This window comes from Tachypleus tridentatus, chromosome 1 (genome assembly GCF_004210375.1).
Source record: "Tachypleus tridentatus isolate NWPU-2018 chromosome 1, ASM421037v1, whole genome shotgun sequence".
Taxonomy (NCBI): Eukaryota; Metazoa; Arthropoda; class Merostomata; order Xiphosura; family Limulidae; genus Tachypleus; species Tachypleus tridentatus.
In genome coordinates, this window is record NC_134825.1 from 168,507,909 (window position 1) to 168,517,579 (window position 9,671).

Consider the following 9,671-nt stretch of genomic DNA (forward strand, 5'->3'; position numbering starts at 1 on the left):
AATAATGATCTGATAATGTGACAAAAATTGATAATTACTGTAATATCCACATCATACGTTGTCATAAAATGTGTGTGTGTCGGTATATAGTTCTGCTAATTGGCTGTACGTCAGTGTTATATGTACAAAGTGTATTCATTGCTGCAGCTTCTTGTTTATATATATAAATTCAAATTGTTTTGCAAAATACACTGAAGCTTTTTAACCCTAGAACTACTGATGGGCATTGGACATCCATTGGTGTTTTGAACATAGTTTTCTATGATATTTATGTACACCAAACTGCTTGTGGTTCTATGACAGTGTTATTTACAGGGTTGTGTGTGTTATGTTTTACATAATAAATGATCACACCCATTTTCTGGTCTGTTCTTTACACTGAGTGTTGTAAAAAACAAAAACATAGTTATTCAATATATGGACCCAAACAGCAGTTAGTGATTATTGATTTTGTTTTCTGAAAAATAGGTCAGTACACAAAATTATGCATACAACATTTTTCTTTTGATGCCATTTTTCTCTGAAGCTTCTTTCACATCTGTTTTCTGGGTTGCTTTGGTGTTGAAAGCAGATGTGAAGGAAAGTACAACTCTGAAGCCCACATGACTATTGTATAAGATGTTAATGTGCATACCATTTTGATTTTCAAAGAAAAAGACTAGATTGCTTTTGTTATAGTATAGAGAGAGAGTCTAAGTACAATAATTTAAAATAGTTGAAGTGTTTTAAATAGTGTAGAGAATGAGGTTTGAAATAAATCATAATATTTTTCTTTTTAGATGAAATTGAGTGGCCTAATGAAAATGATTGGCTTGTGGCTGAAGATGCAAAAAAATTGATCACTCTACTTTTGAGGCCGAATCCATTTGATCGGCTCGGGACTGGTGGCGCCCATGAAGTGAAAGATCATGCATTCTTTGCATCTCTGAATTGGGAATCTCTGCTACGTCAGAAAGCTGAGTTTATTCCTCAGCTGGAAGATGAAGAAGACACGAGTTATTTTGACAGTAAGAAGTGTTTTGATTTGGTTGTTGTGACAAGTGAGATGAAAAGACTCATCTGAAAATCTAGGGTTTTACAACTATTTTCCTTTCTTCATCAGGAATGAAAGAGGGTTTGTTTCCAATGATAAGAAAAAAAAAAAGGACCAACATCAAAAGTTATGGAAAAAAATACCTTTTTTTCTGTAAGGGCTCTTCAGTTACCCATGATACCAAAGACCTATTCATGTATTGATGTGCAGTTAATTCCTGTCTTCCTCACAAAACTCTGGTTAGATTGTAGGAACATGGATTTTTATACTGTTTATATAACGTACATGGAACCTCAGTCCAATTATGACTGCTCAACAGAATCAATCACAGCATGCAATATAAACCATATGAGGAGTTAACTGTGTGAAGACAAATTAGCATAGCCCAGCTCTAATTAGTGTCAAATGGTCCTACTGTGTGTTGCATGTTTGAAAATCAAAATTGGCCAATTTTGTAGTTCTCAAAATCTCAAAATGAGCTCTGGTGTTGCCTTACTCAAAATGGACAACTGGATCTTAAATTATAACTGAGAAGTAGTAGTAAGTGAAGCATATCATCACATAAAGGGTGTGGTATGGTGCATGGATACAAGCATTTAAACCTAAAGCGCCCAGATTCGTTATTTAAAATGAACATTTTCTATGTTTTTTTGTATAGCTTGAAACAAGAACTACTGCGTGACATGGATTGAAACTTGGGGTGAACCTTCAGCAGAGTATCTTTGTTGTGCAAATGAAAATGTCTTATTTTAATATGCAATGTTTGATGGAATTTGCATCTTTAAAAATTTGGAAATATTTCATTAGGGCATGTTTTTAACAAATAATTATAAATGTTTTTTTATTGTAAATTTTGATATATCCTTGGTAAAATTGTTCATTCTGTCTCATTTTAGCAAGATCTGATCGATACCGTCACGATGTTGAAGGCTCTGAGTCACTGGAAAATGCTGATGAAAGCTTTATATTTAGCAATTTTTCATCCTGCTCTCCCCGTTACCGTAAGGTTTATTCTCGTGTTGAGAAGGAATTAGAAGAAGAGAACTTTATAAAGGTTAGATAATTCAGAACACTTTAGATATTTGGAGTTATTTCTGCTTGTTACACAAGACTAATGTACTGTTTTATTACCATTTATTATGGATTTATTGTCGCCTTTGAAAAAATGCAAGTTCATATATAGATGTGTAAATACAGTTCATTCTATCAGAATTGTAATTAACGTTTTGTTTAATCTGAGTTTGGAACTGAAACAAAAAATAACATTACAATTTATAGCTCAAAATGTACATTTTCTAAAAAACAACCTTACTGTGAAAGCTGTGAATTGTAATAAAATAATACTTAAAACTATCAAATAAAAAATTTATCAGAATAACCAGAAACTCTTAAAAATTATACCAAATGTCTTGAGAACTTAGAAAAAATATAAAGAAGACTTCATGTTATTTTATTAGTTAGAAAAAATACTTCTCATCATCATATGCTTAAAACTGTCTTTATCATTTTCATTCAAAGCTACTTCTTCATGGTGTGATTACTTATTAGCTAAATCATTCATTTCTAATGTATAATATTTCTTTTCTTCATGTTATTGTAATTGTTTCTTTCAGGTTTTGAAAACAGAATCAACTCAACACTCCTCGGATAGTTTAAATTTCTGTCCTTCAGATCATTCTGACAGTTCCAGTTCCCAAGGAAGTAATCTGTGCAAGACACCTGAAATTAAAAAAAAATCTGTTTTAATTCAAGATTCGTAAGTAGTACTTTTAACTTTCCACAGTTAATTAACGTGCCTTCTGGATTTAATTCTCTGAACTGGCTCTATCTATTAAAACATAACAGAAGAGTTCAGTACTTTTACAGTTTTTATGATATGTGATTTGTTCACCACTGCTGTATAATAGTGAGAAGTGGTTGTAAGTTGCTCCACTCATTCTGATAAAAGTCACGGTGTTCTATAATGTTCCTCCCTCCTTAAATATACCCTCTTATTTTGGCATTTTGTATTAAAACTAAGTTACTTTCTAATAGTTTTCATCTTAAGCACACGTGCTGATTATAAGTATTATTTTATTGCAAGTTACAACTTTTGCAATAAGTAAGATTGTTTTTGGAATAGGTACAATGTTTCAATCAACTGAGCAACCATTCTCAAGTATGAGGACACTGTATCATGTTGTATTCTGCATTGTTTGATGACATAGCTTGAGATTTGCTAAAAAAGATCTCATCTGATTATTTCTTTATCTTAATATCCATCCATGAAAATAAAAATAATTAAAATAAGATTGATGAGTTACCTTTTTTTATAAAGCATAGCTTATGTTTGTGGCATATATTTTATTTTGATATGGCAAGAAAATCTATAGGAATTATATATAAACTGAATAATGTCTATACTAGAATCCATCCAGGAACACAGAATGTTCTGGAGTCCTCTCAAACAGATTTGGAAGAACTTTCACCCAATGTTCAGACACACCAGCAGGCAGATATGAAAGAGTTTCTTCCACACTTCTCAATCAGCATGGAGGGCAACAGACCTTTAGTGGCAACACCTCCACATTACAAAGAATTGTCAACAGTGAATGAAGATGCAGATAAAAAACAACAGAAAAGGGCTGTCAGGCCTAGAAAATTAGTTTCTCCACTTACTCTTTCTGCCAAAATACCAATTTCTTCAACACCATTGTCTCCCTGTGGGTCTCAACAAAAAACTCATCCAATCATCAAGTCAACTTCAGCTTCTGGGTTGTCGTTGATTATTCCAACTGGTATTGTAATGTTCACCAGAATATTAGTTGATATGAATAACTGCTACACTGAGAAAAATAAAAATAAAGGGATGTTTATCGTTATTTTAACTTGAATAATACTTTACAGTTACAAAAACTAATTTTCTACATTACTTTTTGTCAGTCCAGTGATTTCTTGATTTGTCTTACTATTAACGGTGAGCAATTAACTTGTGTATACAAGCAGAAGGTTATGAGAAATTTAACTTATTAACGTTCAGGTCGTCAAACAGTAATATTTAGTCATTTCACTGACTTTCACAATTCAAAGAAAAACTTAAAAGATGCTACATAATTGTTAACCAGCAGCAACACAAATGCCATATTTTTTTGTGTATAAGACACACTTTGTTTCCAAGAAAAGGGATCTCAAACCCCCCTGCATCTTATACACCAAGGGTAAAAATTTTATTCCTCCCTATGGTGAATAAGCAGTTATTTGGTTTCCCTAATATTTAAAAGTACCAAACCTTTTTTTGATTTCCCAAAGTGTGGAAACTGTAATAAAGGTATTAAAAATGTAATGTGAGTGGTTGCCTTCATGGCACCAAAGATGATATCGTTTGAGGACAAATGAGAGTGAACTTCAGAACTTGTTTTCAGTGATGCAAAAAAAAAGATTTTGAAAGTTTTCATAATGAATGAACAATGTTTTGATGTAAATGTATGAAACAACCATATTTCATTTTTTATAGACACTACTTTTGAAGTATTCTAAAGAATAATAAAAGATTAGGCTGATGATGAACAAATAAGTAAATGATAACTGTGAAAAATATTTTTTTCCCCTGAAGATAGTCTTCAAAATAGGGGCACGTCTTATACACCGAAAAATACGGTACATCATAAAATCAAACTTCATGAAAACAAGAAAAAACTGAAGTTAATATATGCATGCTCACACTGTTGTCAAAGTAATTTTTGAAATTTAACTTTAATCATTATTTTCATGTTTCGAATATTTTCACTTCACTTGGTATTTTAAGTCTCTCGAACAATATGCTACTTAATATCACTGCACCCAGTTTCCACATTTACGCATCTCTCAAACTGTATTCTTTTCTATTTTTCATTTATCTACTACTTTAATGTATTTATTACTTGCTTAGAATGATATTCTTTCTGGCAAGTTATCAGTTTTTTAACCCTGTGTTATACAGAAAGAAACAAAATGAATTAGTTAGCATGACATGGAACAACAGTCTGGCAACTTCCTAAAGTTGTGACTATAAAATTTTTGTGCTCTTCAAATGATTTGAAATGCTGAAGTAAAGAGATGTTGGAGCTTCTCACCAGCAACTTGGAATGTATTTAAAAGCCTCCATTAAACATATTAGTATCATAATGAAGCACACCTTATTTTAGTTTCACCAAAATTGGTGAGAATAATTTGTTGTGTTTTTTCTTTTGCCCACGTGTGGCATGTGGCTATAAAAGAAATAACATACACATAATATATAGACATTCCTGGTGTGAATGATAGCATACTGAACAAAATCCAATCAAATGTATTCAGACATTTCTGTTAAAAATACCAGAACTCCAAGTACAAATCTTGTAATTATATCTGTAAGTTATTTGTAATAATTTTTGTTTTACTGTATATTTTATGTATTCTATGTTCAGAACTTTGAACATAGTTTTTTGGAATAAAATATTCATGAAGTATTCAAAAAATTAACAAAAAAAAATATACTGAAAGTTCAATTCCATGCAAACATGAAATTTTAACTAACATTTTAAAGATATCTGTAGGTTTGAAAAATGTCAAATTTAGTAAATATCTGATATAAAATTTGATAGTAGACTTCTAAGTATCATTTTGTACATCTTTTGAGTTAAATGTTACCAATTATTGATTTATTTAGGAAAATTGAATCACATTTGTAATAGTACAGTCCACACATGTTACAGGTCTCGTACAAGAAGTAGCATAGTTGCTGGAAACTCTGTTGGGTAAAAGTAGTATTTGATACAATTTACTCTTGTTCTAAGAGAGAAAACTTAACTATGTAGATTGTAATTTTGAAGTTTTTTAGGAAATTGATGAAAATCTTTATTATAGAAATGTTGCATACATACAAGTTTCAGTTAAATGATAAGAAGAATAATGATGCAATATGTTTATAGTTTGAGTTCTTTATCTCATTTATGCATTTATAAGAAATATCTGCCAGTTTTAGGTTTATTTTTAGATATACAAAACAGAAATAAAAAAGATCCCCTTTCCCCTGGGTGTGGATTCTTGTATGTGGTGAGAGGAACTCCCAGAAAAGGTTATGATTTTTCAGTTTACCTCTCCTTGGATTTAAACATCCATTCACATGTTTGCCATGCGTGGTGACCCATGAAGGGGAGGAGAGGATCTTAGTGGTTAAGGGGGTCCAACCCTAACACACCACTTTGGCCTTGAATTCTTGTAGACGGGGCAGCATTGGGGTGGCTTCCCTAGGGCCAATTGGCTGGTCCACTTGGGCTAAGGTCAACCAAGTACCAGTGTAGGATGTTCTCAAGAGATGTTGTGGACATTATATCTGACATTAGTGTTTGGGTGTAGTGCTCACAAAACCCTGGCATTGCTGCAGTGTCCTTGTTTCAAATTGTAATGCATTCCCTCACAGGGCTTCATGATGGGTGGGGTCAGTGAGTACTGAAACATTTTTTTTTTATTATGGATCTGCCAAATAAGAACTTAAATAAAATAGTGAAAAAAAATAATCCTTAGGAAAAGAACCATATCTTGAAGATTCCGAGCAGTAATCTTCAACACCTGTAACACATGTTCCTCATTTACTTATATTACATTCTCTTGCAGACAAACCTTTAAGGCAAATGTTTCTCTTTTTTTTTATTCAGAAGAGACTAAAAGGACTTGCTGCCTCTCAAAGCCAGTGAAAAGCTTTGCTTTGATAACATATTGGTAGAAACATCCACCTCTAAACACAGTGAACTCCTCTTAGATTCAAAAGTGATTGGGGATATAGCTATTGAGGTTATGCCTCATGCTAATTTGATTTCATCACAAGGAGTTATTCTTGAGAGGGATTTGAAGAACATCCTCGATTTGGAGATTCTCGTTAGTTTCTCCACCTCATGATTTTCTGCAATGGGGCATATCTCCATTCGCAGAGATAGAACTATGATGCCGACCAGTGTCCTCATTTTAACATTTACATCACCATGTCCACCTGTCAACATCAAGGCAGGTTATCTTATTTGCAAAGATTGGCCCTAGGGGAGCCACCCCAATGCTGCCCTGTCTACAGGAATTCAAGGCCAAAGCGTTGTGTTAGGGTAAGACCCCCTTAACCACTAAAATCATCTCCTCCCTTCATGAATCACCACACATGGCAAACATGTGGATGGATGTTTAAATCCAAGAAGAGGTAAACTGAAAGATCATAACCTTAATTCCAAACCCTCTCAGATGTTTCCAGTGTCAGCAGTTTGGTCACTTGAAGACATCATATTGTTGTTCCTTGACATGTGCTTGTTGTGGTGCCTAGGACCACAGTGCTTATGAGTGTGAAATGGACTCTCATTGCTTTAATTGCAATGGCTCTCACCCATCCTACTTTCATTCTTACCCTAAGTGATTGGAAGAAAAAGAGGTGCATAGTTGGAAAACAATTCAAAACATTACTTACCCTGAGGCTTGAAAATTGCTGTCCACCATTTCATCTCGGACATATGCTGCTGCACTTCCTTCCACTACCACAGTAGGAGTGCAGACTGATCTCTCTGTGCCTCCAAAAGAATCATTTTCACACCATATGAAGGGTCATTTGACCCCCATGGCTAAAAAAAACATCAGCACCAATCTCAGCCACTAACATTCATTCCAGCAAACCCCAAGATTCACTTCCTTTTGTTCCAGGTAAGGACATTTCCTCAGGTACTTCTTCTCCTGCCTCAAGACTCAAAATGATCATTTGTTCGTGTCCTCAGTTGCTGGTATCCTCTTCCAACAATGAAGACCTACTGAACTGTTCCAGGGCAGGAACCACAGAGGTCAACAGACCTCTCTTGAATAAAGAAAAAAGACGTGGTTGAAAACATAAGGGCTCTCCACCCAATTTGTCTATACATAAATAAAAATGGCCACCTTGATACAATGGAACTGTCGAGGTTTACATTCTAAACTGGATGACATCAAAGCACTGGTTGCTTTCTACCATCCTGTATGTTTTTTCTTACAGGAAACATTTCTGAAACCTGCTGATAAAATCACCTTTCGGCACATTTCTGTGTTCAGAAATGACAGACTGTGTGATGGATGAGTGTATGGAAGGATGGCACTGTTGGTTGATCAGCATGTGTCCATCTTGTCTTTTGCTCGACACAACCTTGGAGGCCGTAGCCATCAGTGCTTCCTTGGGTCGTTACCATCACTGTTTGTTCTTTCTACCTGTTTTCGACCTTTTTTCAATGTGAATCCTTTTTAAGAAGTAAAGTACAACAAGTTCGATTTGAAATTAGAAAACTGCTGTGACATCAAGTAACTCAAAACCAGGTCTGGAAAGGCCAATTTCAGGTGACTAACACCGATGTTTGAACTTACCCGTTAGTCATCCAGGCGAGTTGCAATAATTAAAATTATGCTACAGAAAGTCCTTTACAACTTCCATTACTGAAGGTTTTCTCTTACTCCTGTAAACTCGATATAAATATTGGATTTACTGCTATTTAAGTTTTTTAATTCAAAAATTAAACTCTGTTTTGTTTTACCTTGATAACTTTTTATGAATTTTAATAATTTTACTTTAATATTAACTTTTTTACCAAATATTTGGCATAGACAGCCTGGTTACTCTGCACCATAAAACACCAAACTAACAAACCAACAAAAAACGATAAATGTGTTAATATTTTATTTTCTGAAATATAAAACTGTTAAAACATTGGGAAGTTTCAAAGGCATGACTCTATTGGGGAGGGGTTACAAAAAGCCTGTGTGTCATTAAAATCGCACTTTCAAGGTTAGAAAACGGCCCATAGCTGTGGTTGTACGTACATGTGTCCATGACAGTGAAAGAGTTAAATACTATTTAGAACTTATGAACTCTGCAGGTTCTGAGTGTAATGGTTGTTTTAAAAATTGTACAACATTATGAAATGTGTAAACAGGGTTCCCGATCTAATATATGAAATTTTTTATGTAGCTGATGTACTTGCATCTTTTGAGGGATCTAGTACCAGTTCACAAGATGCTTCTTCCAGTAAAGACACAAGCACCATAAAAAACCAACTCAAACCTCCTGTCATCAACAGGAGAGGACTGCATGGGTTTGGCTTCACGGCAAGAGCAATCAGAGTTTATTTTGGAGATACGGATACTTACACTGTACAGCATCTTGTATCTGTAAGTTTGTGAAAAATATAATGGAAAATATATGCACCTAGTTTCTTTATTGATTATAAAAACGTTATTTTTCAAACAGTTCTTTGCAAATCCTTAATTCATGGAACTTACTTACTGATAGTGATCTGATCCCATGAATTATTAGTAGTTTACTTTCATTTTATAGCATTTTATTATTTCAGCATTTATTTCAGACTGTTTCTGAATGTTTATGTGCTTTTCCCAGTGGCTCAGTGATAAATTCTGAAAGCTTTTAACTCTAAAAGCTTGGTTTCAATACCAGTGCCAAGTGTGACACAGATAGCCTCTTGTGTAGCTTTATGCTCAACAACAAACTAAACATTTATGCATGACTGTAAAAAACAGTGTCTGTTTAGGAGTTATTACCTCTGCCACCAAAGGTGACATAGGTTGTGCTTTTACCCTGTGTGTATGTATTTGTGTTTGCCAACAAGTTTTCTCTAAAATGGCTGAATGG

General features: G+C 33.9%; 1 pseudogene across 1 annotated transcript in view; it reads left to right on the plus strand.

The window, feature by feature from the left end:
* Window positions 1-9,671, plus strand: part of LOC143230013 (microtubule-associated serine/threonine-protein kinase 2-like) — a 34,075-nt pseudogene that overhangs the window by 19,013 nt on the left and 5,391 nt on the right. The window contains exons 13-17 of the transcript XR_013016184.1: window positions 780-1,007; window positions 1,930-2,087; window positions 2,647-2,789; window positions 3,440-3,810; window positions 8,994-9,193. The product of XR_013016184.1 is annotated as a microtubule-associated serine/threonine-protein kinase 2-like (transcript). The remainder of the gene's footprint in view (window positions 1-779; window positions 1,008-1,929; window positions 2,088-2,646; window positions 2,790-3,439; window positions 3,811-8,993; window positions 9,194-9,671) is intronic.